Source organism: Xyrauchen texanus, chromosome 31, assembly GCF_025860055.1.
Source record: "Xyrauchen texanus isolate HMW12.3.18 chromosome 31, RBS_HiC_50CHRs, whole genome shotgun sequence".
Classification (NCBI taxonomy): domain Eukaryota; kingdom Metazoa; phylum Chordata; class Actinopteri; order Cypriniformes; family Catostomidae; genus Xyrauchen; species Xyrauchen texanus.
Genome location: NC_068306.1, coordinates 26871617 through 26885945, shown reverse-complemented (window position 1 = coordinate 26885945; position 14329 = coordinate 26871617). Strand labels below are relative to the sequence as shown.

Sequence of the window (14329 nt, the reverse complement as noted above, 5' to 3'; positions counted from 1 at the left end):
ACACTGTTCCCCATCTCCCCACTTTTGTTGGTCGGGAAAGGGATATTGTTATTCAAAATGTTGTTTCTGTGTATTGCACTCAAATAAATGCAAAAATAAAAATGCAATAAGTGCAAAAAAGAATACAGCATTCGTTGCAAATGCACGAGATGCTCACACATTCTCAATAAAGAGCCCCCTTTTCCTCTTCAAAGCACACATATTATGTGCAACCGCTTCCCTAGAGTGAGCGTCGCATCATATCATACAGTGAGCAAACCAAACCCACTATGCGGATGCGTGGCGATCCCTAATGGGTATTTCAGAATGGGTGCAAATACGATCGAACAAGGATATACGATCCTTATTTGCACACCGGCCACCCCGTTTCAACGGCGTTCTGTCTTCCACGGTTTCGTCCGATGACGCGCCAGTGTTACGAGCCGAAATACACCTCTCATCGTGAAAAATACGATCGAGATTGTGCCAAATTGTCAAGCACAAAATGGTTTTACAGCCGTTATTTTCTTGTTCCAAAGACAGACGGCGGGCTTCGGCCAATCCTGCATCTGAGACATTTTAATCGCGCATTTGTAAGCGCCTATTCAAAATGATTATTCAGAAAAGGATCTTATCGCATGTACGCCCACATGATTGATTTGCGTTGATAGATCTGAAGGATGCGTACTATCATATCCAAATTGTACATCACAGGATGTTTTTGAGATTCGCGTTCAAGGGAACAGCGTATCAATTCATAGTCCTGCCCTTCGGACAGTCTTTGGCTCCTCGCACATTCACAAAGTGCATTGATGCGGTTGTCGCCCCTCTGAGACTGAGCAGCATGCATCCTAAACTACCTCGACAATTGGCTGTTACTGCCACAATCAGAGGTTTTTTTATGCCAGCACAGTTTTACTGTTTCAGCCATTTTACAGTGTCCATCTCAGTTAAAACTGGGGAGAACATTTCCACTGAAACTTGTTTCAGAAAGCACTGGGATTTGTGGCGGCGGCGGCATCCGCCACGCGACGTGCTTAGCGCCGATGACGCATGCGCATCACTATATCCAGCCTCTGTTCAGCACCACGGACAGATCCTCTTGCATTTTACCAGCGAGGTGTCGCGCTGGGGCAAGTGTCACGCGGTGCCTAAAGCCATCGGCTGTATTCCTAGCCTTAAAGGCTTTCAGTCAGAAATATCAAACTGTCATGTCCTGGTTAGCTCAGACAACATGACAGTTGTGGCATATATAAACCGCCAAGGCAGAATTCAGGAGACTTCACCCTCAAACTGTATTGAGGATTTGGGAAATATCTGGCAAAGCAGAAATCTATCTATTTGCCTCAGTGGAGAATACTCACTGTCCCCTCTGGTACTCGAAGTCCCAAGTTGTCAGGCGAAAAGAGGTGACCACGGATGCTTCCAACACAGGTTGGGGGGCGGTGTGCAATGGACACCCAACTTTTGGCACCTGGACAGGTGTGTGGAGGGCGTGGCACATCAACCGCTTAGAGCTATTGGCTGTAATTCTAGCCTTAAAGGCTTTCAGTCTGAAATAGTGAGCTGTCATGTCCTGGTTTGCTCAGTCAACATGACAGTTGTGGTGTATATACAAACAGCCAAGGCAAAATTCATTCACCGCCACTGTCGAGAATGACGCGTCACCCCCTCCTATGGAGCGAGCATCATCTCTCCCTGAGAGTGACATATGTCCCAGGCTGCCTGAATTACTGTGCACATCTACTGTTACCTTGCCTTAGTGGAGAATGCCCACTATCCCCTCTGTTCTTCGAAGTCCCAAGCCCCGCTGGGAAGGGATGCAATGGCACACAAATGGTCGTGAAAAACAAATATGCGTTTCCTCCAGTATACCTGATCCACTCTGCCATATGCAAAGTCTGAGAGGACAAGGAAACATTCTATTAGTTGCACCGAAATGGCCAACCAGCCATGGTTTCTGGAAATGATGGAGATGCTGTACAGCTCACCATAAGAAATACCACTGAGGAGGGATCTCCTCTCTCAGGCACACAATTTGGCATCCCCAGCCCCAGGTGTGGAATGGAGCATACTAAATGCACCAGAACTGACGTGTTCAGTCATAAACACCATTTTACAAGCCAGAGCACCGTCCACTAGACGCCTCTATGCACTAAAATGGAAGGTGTTCGCATAACATTCCACTACTCTTCCCATCACTCTGATCTTTGTCTCATCTGTCCATAGGATGTTGTTCCAGAACTGTGAAGGCTTTTTTAGATGTTGTTTGGCAAACTCTAATCTGGCCTTACTGTTTTTGAGGCTCACCAATGGTTTACATCTTGTGGTGAACCCTCTGTATTCACTCTGGTGAAGTCTTCTCTTGATTGTTGACTTTGACAAACTTACACCTACCTCCTGGAGAGTGTTCTTCATCTGGCCAACTGTTGTGAAGGGTGTTTTCTTCACCAGGGAAAGAATTCTTCGGTCATCCACCACAGTTGTTTTCCATGGTCTTCCGGGTCTTTTGGTGTTGCTGAGCTCACCGGCGCATTCTTTCTTTTTAAGAATGTTCCAAACAGTTGATTTGGCCACACCTAATGTTTTTGCTATCTCTCTGATGGGTTTGTTTTGATTTTTCAGCCTAATGATGGCTTGCTTCACTGATAGTGACAGCTCTTTGGATCTCATATTGAGAGTTGACAGCAACAGATTCCAAATGCAAATAGCACACTTGAAATTAACTCTGGACATTTTATCTGCTCCTTGTAAATGGCATAATGAGGGAATAACACACACCTGGCCATGGAACAGCTTAGCAGCCAATTGTCCCATTACTTTTGGTCCCTTAAAAAGAGGGAGGCACATATACAAACTGTTGTAATTCCTACACCGTTCACCTGATTTGGATGTAAATACCCTCAAATTAAAGCCGAAAGTCTGCAGTTAAAGCACATCTTGTTCGTTTAATTTCAAATCCATTGTGGTGGTGTATAGAGCCAAAAAGATTAGAATTGTGTCGATGTCCCAATATTTATGGACCTGACTGTTTATATATATATATACTTATGCCCCCTTTTAAGTACGGGCTCCATATCATTTACACAACCGCCTGCATTCAGGCTGTTATAATGCCATAAATCACAAGCACTTCATTATAAATAAACTCCCTTCCCGGCCGGGTTCATAAGGAGTAATTCATACTATATGGCTATACCTCATATATTCATTATGACTGCTCTCAGTTAATTAGCATATTTGTTAGTGTAGTATTGTTAGAAGCATAGTCAGTTAGTAGCATAGTATTGCGTCAGTTAGGATAGCTTCAAGTTAGCGTAGATTATCTGTATTTAGTACAGTGGTCAGGATGGTACGTAGGTGTAGTGTTGCTGGTTGCAACAGCACTGCTGGACTGTATAGCTTTCCAGCAGACTTGGAAATTAGGCGCCAGTGGTTGCATGTCCTTGGCCTGGAAGACCGCAAGTTCCCGCCTAGAGCTGTAGGATTGTGCAAACTGCATTTTACGCTGGATTGCTTCTCCAACGCAATGGAGGTGGAAATGGGCTTCTCCAAACAGCTCGTGCTGAAAAGCGACGCAGTGCCAAACGCTGCTCCTCCTGCATGGACTCCACCACCGCAGCGGCGTCTTGAGGTGAGTGATCATATATATTTGAATCACAATTTATGGTTAGGCTAAAGTTAATCCTCTGGGGTAGACAAACACGCCGGCGCATTTGCTGGATTTTTTCACATAGCGGCAAAATATGAATATGCCTACAGAGCGCACGCTATTGACATCAACTCGATAAAATTCATCAGATTCATGTACATGTCGTCTTGCGACCATGTGAGGAATAATAATAACATAATAGTAATACTCCTGGAGAAAATTACCACTCCAGTCACTCTCCATTTTAGTGTCACTACGGGTCTCAGGTGCATGCCCCCCCGCTCAGCCCAGCCCTCGTTTCGTCCCCTCTATCCCCGCTGGTGTCTGCCCACTTTTCCAGCATTTTTCAAATATTGCTAGTGGGTGGAGTCAGACTCTGAGCAGGGGTTTAGTTACCCTTTAAACTTAGAAAGAAAAGAGTTACAGGGATAGTATTTATGAAGAATTTTATGATGAAGTTCTTTCATCTTGTTAGGTAACAGAATTAATGCCAGTCATATTAATAGTAGCAAGACTATAGTATGACCTGACCAAATGCAATAGTTTAGGTGAAATACAATTAATAACCCAGTGATAAACTGTAGGTGAGGTATCCACTCCAAAAATGGCAGTGAATTCAGTATAGGAACCTTTTTTAACAAATTTGAATGAAAAATGACAACTTTGTCAAACCAATTCTTAATAAAAAAGATTTTTTTCCACGCAGCACATTCTGATTGTTCCATATGATACTCCTATCAGGGGAAAAATTGTGGCAGAAGGCAAGCTTACAGGCTTCAAAGGCTTGCTTATGAAAATTAGCAAGCTTGACCGGACGTTTATTGCATTTTAAATCGCAGGCCAATAAAAAATGTAACCCCCCCACATTTAAAAAAATCAATTTAGGAATATAAAACCATAACATTAGTTAGGATTAGGATAGTAGTGCGGAACCACTACTTAAAGGAAGATTCCGGGTTCATTAAATAATAATAAATAATTTGATCAATTGTCACACATTATACATACATTTCTGCATATACATGGTGAAATTATTTATTTTTCACATATCCCAGCTAAGCTGGGGTCAGAGTGCAGGGTCAGCCATGATACAGCGCCCCTGGAGCAGATAGGTTCAAGGGACTTGCTCAAGGGCCCAACAGTGGTGTCTTGGAGCCTCCCAGAGCCTTAACCGCTAAGCCACCACTGCCAATGCTGTCGTGTTACAAGTTAAAGGGATAATTCACTCAAAAATGTAAATTCTCTCATCATTCACTCACCCTCATGCCATCTCAGATGCATGTGACTTTCTTTCTTCTGCAGAACACAAGTGAAGATTTTAGAAGTATATTTAATCTCTGTAGGTCCTCACAATGCAAGTGAATGGTGATAAAAAATGTGAAGCTCCAAAATCCACATAAGGGCAATATAAAAGTAATTTATACGACTCCGGTGGTTAAATTCATCTTCTGTTGCGATATGATTGATGTGGGTGGGAAAGAGATCAATATTTAAGTCCTTTTTCCTTCAATTTCTCCTTCTTCTGTTTTTGGTGATTCACTTTCTTCTTGATTCTTTGCCCCCTACTGGGCAAATAGGACAATTTATGATAAAAAAAAAAAGTGACATAAATATACCCCTCCCAGCCTCTAAAACTTTGCGGGGTCGAGAGGGGAAGGGCTTCTGGCTGACCACCTGGAGCGGGAGAACCGCTGCCAGGTGCAGGGGAGACCCCTTCCATCCACCGAAAATGCGGTGGGGCGTTCCGTGCGCCAGGGGCCGTAGGGACTGCCTCCGATCCCCCGGGGTGACTATTACATAATCCAGTCTGTTGTGTATTTTAAACAATGCTCGCACAAACACTCGTAACTAAGCACACCTGCTTATGTTTGTAATACATGTAGGACTGGTGTTTGATGACAGTCTTTTTTATCTTCCCAGGCTTCTTCTGCCATTCATGCAGTCCTGTGCTCGCTCTGGGGGTTTTTCCATCACAGGGAAAATCAAGATAGCCCTCATTGAGAATGCCATCTATTATGGCACATACCTTTTCATCTTTGGCTCTCTTCTTATTTATGTGGTTGTATATCTTCAGTGGCACCTTTCCTGGTCTGTATATCAGTATCAATTTACTCACTCTCATGTCGTTCCAAACACACATTACTTTATTTCTTACATAGAACACGACTTACAGCCTCAGTCACCAATTACTTTCATTGCATTTTTGTTCCATACAATGAAAGTGAATGATGACTGAAGGTGTTATTCTGCTTAAGATCTAATTTTGTGTTCCTTGTAAAAAGAAAGTCATAAGGTTTTGAACAGCACAAGGGTGAGTAAATGAAGACAGAATTTTCATTTTAGGGTGAACTATACCTTTAAGCACTAACAGGATACCATTTCACCAGGTATGAGCTGCAGACCATCGGTATCACTGCGGCCAACACATGGGGTCTATTTCTTCTAGTTTTGCTGTTGGGTTATGGCCTGGTTGAGATTCCCCGCTCATACTGGGAGGCCTCATCCCAGGTTCACCTCCTCATCAAGACTTACTTCAAAGTATCCAAGCTCATGACCGAGAAGGCAGATGCAGCGGAGAATCTGGAGGATGTGATGAGGTGAAAGCTGTGTGTAGTTGTACACCGTAAAGAACACTTTCGCATTATTCTCACAGCAGTCCTAATGGGTTGGTTTCAGGAGATAATTCAAGAGTCGCTCAGTGTAATCAATATTGTGTCAGGTTTCTTAAATGTTTTTATTTCTATGGTAGGAGGTTAGAAAAATCAATTAATTGACCAAATATAACCATCCCTTGAGGAATAATGTAGACACCATTCTACGAAAGGTGAGAGGATGACAGCAGTCATGTGGACATGTGCCTTTAACTGTTAAGGTGAATATTTACGAATTTATGCAAATTCAGCAATCATGCCTCTCTTTTAAGTATAATACATTTTTAGTGCCCTGTTGAATATCAAGAAAAGATGGGCAGGAACATGGATGACTATGAAGATTTTGATGATATAAACATGCACCCCACAGAAAGAAGCCTTTCGAAACTGCACAAGCAGCTACAGTACAACCCAGTCTTCAGGTTTGTTGTCAGTACATTGAGGATTCTGTCCTGGAGTAACGTTTACCTGGTTTCTCAGGTGATCTATGCTGTTCAAAGACTCAATCGCACACGTGTTCAGTGGCAGATCTTGCTGGAACAAGCTTTTCACCTGGAGGATGTTGCCAAGAATGAAACCAGCTCCTATCGGCAGTTTGTTCACAGCTTTACCTCTCCAGAACATGTAGGCTGGTTCAGACGCTACTTCTATACCCCTTGGTAGGTGACTAATATAATAAAGGACTAATTCAATCAAAAGTGAAAATACTCTCGTAATTTACTCACCCACATGTCATCCCAGATGTGTATTACTTTCTCTCTTCTGCTGAACACAAATTAAGATTTTTAGAATAATATCTCAGCTCTGTAGGTCCCTATAATACAATCTAAAATAGTATACAATAAAATATATAAAATACTAAAAAGTGAATTTTGACCAAAACTTTGAAGCTGCAACAAGGCAGCATAAAAGTAATCCATATGACTCCAAATATTTGATCTTTGTCTTCAGAAGTGATCAAATCGGTTTTGTGTGACCAAAATATAACTCCTTTTTCACTATAAATCTTGATTTCAGCAGTCACCTTGCGATTATTCTAAGATGTGTAATCAGGCTTGAAATCATGATCATGCTTAGAGACTGCAATGGCAAGATATACAGTGAAAAAGCAGTTATATTTAGGTCTGTTCTCACCCAAAATGGATTGGATCGCTTTAGAAGACATGGATTAAGGAGTCGTATGGATTACTTTTATGTTGCCTTTATATGCTTTTTGGAGCTTCAAAATTCTGGCCACCATTCACTTGCATTGTATGGACCTACAGAGCTGAAATATTTATCTAAAAACAAAAGTCATACACATCTGGGATGACCTGAGGGTGAGTAAGACCCTGTTTCTACCTGGTATTAAGATGTGTTTTTGGTGATTGTGGCAGGGCGGAGGGCGGGGCTGGGTCGTGATCCTACACACCCGGTCTCGTATTAGGCTAATCAAGCCTCCGAGAGGGATATAGGTCGACTGCAGGGGACCATGCAGGAGAGAGAGATAGTTTATGGACATATCCTTCATGTGTGTGTTTTGTCTGTTTCAGTTTATTATTAAAATATTATTTATATCGTCAAGCCGGTTCTCGCCGCCTCCCAGTCGCGATTAGCCTAGGATCGTGTGTAGGATCACGACCCGGCCCCGCCCTCCGCCCTGCCAAATTCCTCCCTCGTTCTCTCAGGCTGGGGAGCCCCCAGCATGACGTACACCCCCCTTCCCTGGGGGAGGGCGTGCCCTAAGCCCCGTCTGCCGGCAGGTCATCCCCGTCTACCTGGAAGAGGGAGGGGACAAAGGGAGGGAAACAGAAATAATTAAACTGGGGGGGGTACTTCCTGTAACAGTGTAGTACCCCCCCAAAAAACACTGTCAAATTTAAAAGAGAGGGAAAAGGCCAACGCAGAGCGGCAGTGAGAGAGAGAGAGGAGAGAGAGAGATGAAAAAAAAACTCTTACTCGCCAGTTCTCCGATACGCCGCAGCTTGTTCCTCGGCCACTCCTCCACACTCTATCGGATGACAGCCGCGCCTCTCCGGGCGGATCAGAGGCAGACCTCCAGCCCCTGGTGGACGAAATGCCCCGCTGCGTTCTCGGGGAACCGAAGGGGTCTAACTCGCCCCTGGCAGCGGTTCTCCCGCTCCAGACTGTCGGCAGCGAGCCCCTCCCCGCTCGCGGTCTGCGGTCTCAAACCCCGCCGCGTTTCAGCGGCCGGTAGGCGACTCCTGCACCCCTGGCAGCGGCCCTGACCACTCCTGGTGGTCGGATAGGAGCCCCTTCTCCCCTCGCGGTCGGCGACCATCGTCCTCTTTCAGGCGGCTGGGCTCCTCGTCCCCCGGCAGATGGCCGCGGCTGCTCCGTTGGGGTGGATGGTAGTGGCGAGAACTCTACTACGGCATATCCCTCCTCCTTCCCGGATTTCGGCACCAGTGTAAAGCAATCAATGGAAAGGAGGAGGCGAGAACCGGCTTGATGATACAAATAATATTTTTTAGATAAAACTTAAACAAACACACACACATATGACGTATATGTCCGTAAACTATCTCTCTCTCACGCACGATCCCCTGCAGTCGACCTATATCCCTCTCGGAGGCTTGATTAGCCTAATACGGGACCGGGTGTGTAGGATCACGACCCGTCCCCGCCCTCCGCCCTGCCACAGTGATCTACTCCAATGTGTCAGCACTAAATACTGGTGTAAACAGAGATCACAAAAACAACATTCGAATGTGTTCAAAAATGCATATGACCGCATCACATTTGAGATGTAAATGCCAATCTGTCCAGAATGCATATCGGCAGCAACGAAGCGGCATCACCGCTCTCCTGTCAATCAACTACTGTTCTAAAATGATTAGTAAATAAATATTAAAATAATAGAGTGGCTTTTCAAGAAAAAAACGTCCTATTGGAAAATTAAAAAAGTGGATAGAAACACAAGAACTTGTGTGTCTGAAATCAACATGCAGGGACACTTTTGAGAAGTACGAAGATCTTCAGCTCCGATTAATACACTAATATAATGGATAATTCTGACTGAAATGTTGCATTTGGGCTTAGATAAAATTTCATCTACATCTGAGAGAAACAGCTTGTTAGAGCTTTAATGTAATAAAGTATGTCGTCATGAAACAGAGTCCCTCACCTCCAAATCCGATCACAAGTGGTCACAGGAAATGCATTTAATCGACCAGGTGTAAACAGCAATGTGTCTCACCTGACCACATGTGATCGGATCACCTGAGATGCATTTTAATATCAGGTGTAAACTGGGTCTAAATGATGAGAGACTTTTCATTTTTGTGTGAACTTTTTCTTAAAGCAAATATTAAAGTTATAGTCAATAAATGATGTGACATGGTTAGCACATATTGTTTTGGCCATTCATTTAGTGTCCTTTTTTCTTCACTAGAGTGGTACTGGGAGTGTTTGCTGAAAAAGTGGTTTTACCGTGCGCTGGCTGTGGTTCTGGCTGTCTTTTCTGTGGCTGTGGTTTGGTCCGAGTGCACCTTCTTCAGTACCCGGCCTGTTCTTTCGCTGTTTATTCAACTTGCAAAGAGAGATTTCAACTACCTGTACATCGAGGTGAGTTTACTTAAACTCAGCAATCTTATCCAATCTAATCTCTAATAGGAACGGCAGAAGATGGTTTTTCACTTTTAAATAGTCCTCTACTGTGATGGTTGCATAGATATTTGTTAAAAATAACAGATTTCTTTTTTTACCATGTTATTGTTTATTGATCCATGTATTTTGAAATGAGGTTGCTGATAAGTAACAGAGATCAAACAAGGCACATTTTAAACTGCATTGCCAAAAAAGGTTGCTGATCTCTACTATAAACAAATTAAGAACTTACTGACACATTCCTCTCTGTTGCACTGTTTCATCTAGTCACTGTTATGTGGATCTGGCATTAACATTTTCATTTTGGCCTGTAGATGGCATGCTTCATCACCATCTTCTTTCTCTGCACCTGCATCTACTCCACTGTGTTCCGCATCCGAGTCTTCAACTACTACTACCTGGCCTCACATCACCAAACCGATGCTTACAGCCTTCAGGTCAGTGGCATGTATGTATTCATATACTGGTACTGAGTGTGACTGGTATTTGTTAGTTTAATCACAGTGCTTGGTTTATTACTCATACAGTGAGCTTAGCCCTTTGTTTTCCTAAGAGAAAGCGTGTAACTATTTGGCAGAAGTCATGCGAATACCGGTAGTACAAAATTAGTTTTAAAAGTCTGTGTTGTTTGCTAGGCTTTTCTGCCGCCTGACTCCCCCTCTTTGTCTAACCTTCCTGGGATTAATTCACAGGAGCAGACTGCATACACCTCTGTGAGTTGGAATATTTTGAGAACCCAAAATATAAAATATTTCTTATTTTTTCACTCATATTTACTGGTATGTTTATTTATTTATAATGTGCAGTGGTCGACCAATATGGATTTATCAATAGTCTGCCGATACAATATCTTGAGAGCAAGATGGCCGATATACATAATGCAATTGAACAACAGCAAATTAGATTTGAAAAACCCCTATATTTTTATATATTTTAATATTTACTCAAATTCTCAAACTTAAAAAAAATGACACAAGGGAAAGTTAACTCTTGTGTTTTATCAGCCAAGCGAACACAATGCAGATAATTGCAAAATGGCTAGATATTGGATTAATTGGCCTGTTAATAATAATGTTTATAGTACAGCTGTTCAGAGGGTCTTTATTTGCTGGGAGCAACGCAATTGGTCAACATCCTAAAGTCCTTTTCCATCATGGGTTCCATGCGGGTCCTATCCTTCATTGCCAACAGCTTCTACATCTATTACCCAATGCTGATAGTCATCCTCTGCATTGCTACATACTTCAGGTGTGTCTAATGCTTTCTATGAATCATCTGACAGAAACGTTAAAAGAGTAATGGGCATTACGTGTTACATGTTGTTTTAAATGATTTAGAATAACTTTTAAGTTCTGTGTATGACTCGTTTCTGTCCAGTCTTGGCACGCGATGCCTGAACCTCCTGGGCTTCCAGCAGTTCATGGGAGATAATGAAATTACCTCCGACCTGATTGATGAGGGCAGAGAGCTCCTTTGCAGAGGTGACTTTTAAAGACAAATTGCAATACATTTTTGGAGAATAAAATGTTGAGAAATCCATCGGGTAAGATTGTGCTTATATCAGAGCTGGCATGACAAACCTCAACACATACCGCATATTTTAGTGTGCTGTATTTATAAAAATCAGGTAGCGCGTTCTCCTGTGGTTGCTATGATTTGTCACATTGCGAAAGTGAAAAACCTCAATGCATCAGATTATTTACCAGTGAAACAAGCACTGGCATTTAACGTGATCCTCTCTTGTATTAATCAAAGGCATGCTTTAATTAATCTGGTTGTTTTCTGCATAGAAAGAAGAAAAAAAACAAAGAATAGAAGATGGGGAGAACAGGCGAATAGTAAGCATCCTGTATTCAAATTATAAGCAGTTGGCCCTTATGCATTTACCACATATGATTATATTCAAAACACATTTTCATATAAATACAACTTGAACTGTCTTTTATACCATTTACATAACTGGTGTCTTATTAGAATCAGCCAGTCATTGCTGTTTCCCTCTGATAGGAGTGGAGAGAGCATTATGCACAGCGAGATGATGTTCCTGCTAGACGGCAGACCTCAATGTCTGAGATGAAGGAAACCAACTATGTCGAAACATTGAATTCATACACAAACCACCGTATGTTTAATACCAATTAGTATTTCAAGTGACATCTTACCCAAAAATTACAATTATGTCTTAATTTGTTCACCCTCAGTTTCTTTCATTCTCCTGTAGATTATGAAGGAAGATTAGAGGCAGAATATTAGCCTCAATCTCCATTTACTTTCACTGCATCTTGTTTACATACAATGAAAGTGAATGGCAAGGCTAACATTACATTTACATTTATGCATTTGGCAGATGCTTTTATCCAAAGCGACTTACAGTGCACTTATTACAGGGACAATCCCCCCTGGAGTTAAGTGTCTTGCTCAAAGACACAATGGTGGTGGCTGTGGGGATCGAACCAGCAACTTTCTGATTACTAGATTACCAGTTATGTGCTTCAGACCACTACACCACCACCATCACGATTCTGCCTTCAGGTTGAGTACATGATAACAGAATGTTTTATTTTTCAGATATGTGGGCTTTTTTGGTGGAAATAAATAGCTCATTTTTCTGGATTTGTATCCTTTTTTCTGGAATAGAGGCCAAATACTCTCATAGTTGAAGCCGGTCAGGAAGGGACAGCATCGAGCTTCTACAAGATGCTGAGCCCTTGGACTTCAATACTGAAACACTAACTGATGACCCTTTGCAATCAGAAAGTGGCAGGTTAGATTAAGAAAGTTTTATTGATATGTAGATTATTCGTTTTCATCTGCTCTGTATACACTCACTTTATGTCTCCGTTTCCCACAGATATGCCGGTGGAAGGTATCTCTCAATGTCTTCTTATCGAAGTCGTATCTTTGATGATGTTTGAAGTAAAGGGTGAAGCATTTTCATTCTCTTAAATCAAATAACACTCTGTCTCTACAAGAAAATAATGGTCTATTTGGTCTATTATACAGAATCTTACCTCTTAAAAACATTCCTCTCAACAGGTATGGTCTGTTTGACCTCATTTAAAAAATATTCTACTTCCTGTATACTGTAATGCAGTGTAGTTACCTGCATATTTCCTGATTGTAACGTAAACATGCAGCCACATAGAGAAACACGCCCACACATTAAATTTGAAGTGCCAGCAGGCAAACTGCTGCATTTGAGAAATGGGAAAGGTATATTTGCTTTCAGTTTCTTTACTCTGTTTGAAGAAATGAGTCAAGGTTGATGTGAAATTGAACAGTCAGAACACTGAGCTGTTTATCAGTTGAATGAGTTCTACAAACTGGAAGGTTTCAAATGAAACACTGTTACATCATTTCTACTGATGGGTATGAGATACTGATACGTACCTGAGCATTTAAATCAGTAAATATGAATTGATGTGATTGCGGCCAATTTGTGTTGTAATTGTAAATGAGATATATCTACTGTAGGCTGTCTTACACAATACTGTGAAGTTTTTTGTTTTTTGATATTTGTTATGCAATTATTTTGTTATAAAGCCAGATTTAGCTTTGGCATTGCATTTGGGAGACTGTAAAATTGCACTGATTGCAGTTAAGTTAACTAAAATGTACACTCTCAAAAGTATTTATGAAAAACTTGAGTAATCTTTAATAAAATAAAATAAAATACAAGCTTTGTTAATTGATTTATATTAATTATTTTGTTTAACATTACATCATTCAATTTGATGGAATTTTATGAAATGTAAATGTGCAAACCTTAAAAATCTACCCAAAGATTATTGTCTTTGACAAAAAGCAATTTAGTCTATTTTATAAAATAAACCTTTATTATAATTTTTTTTATTCTTTAATTTATTTCTTATTTTTTGCTTATATTGTCAAAGGCGTAGTTCACCCAAAAATGAAAATTCTGTCATTATTTACTCACCGCCATGTTGTTCCAATTCCCCTCAACTCTTCTGTGGAACTCATTTTCATGAAAAATCTTTTACATACAATTCAAATGAATGGTGACTGAGACTTTCAGGCTGTCAAACATCTTTTGTGTTCCATAGAAAAAAGAAAGCTGTACGTGTTTGAGGTGACATGAGGGTGAGTATATGATGACAGAATTGTCATTCTTGGATGAACTGTTTCTTAAACGTTCTATAAGCTAGGGGGGTTGAATGAGTCACCATGTGAAAGTGAAGCTCATTTTAACATGATGCATTTCCATCCATATAAACTTCTTTTGTCCAATATTTTATGAATGAAGGAAAGTATAACATTATGAATTTAATATTTATTTTCACAAATGTTTGACTTGTTAAGTAAAGCTATATTATTTATTATGTCTTTTGCACACACACTGAACAACTGAACTGTTCATATCTTAGAAAAGAGGTTTTGGGAAGACCACCACTCCAAAATGAACTGCCAGGTGCAGGAA

The 14329-nt window shown here is 41.3% G+C and overlaps 1 pseudogene; it reads left to right on the top strand.

Moving 5' to 3' along the window:
• The first annotated feature begins 5360 nt into the window (after positions 1-5360).
• LOC127624905 (G-protein coupled receptor-associated protein LMBRD2B-like) lies at positions 5361-13503 on the top strand (annotated as a pseudogene).
• Positions 13504-14329: the final 826 nt, after the last annotated feature.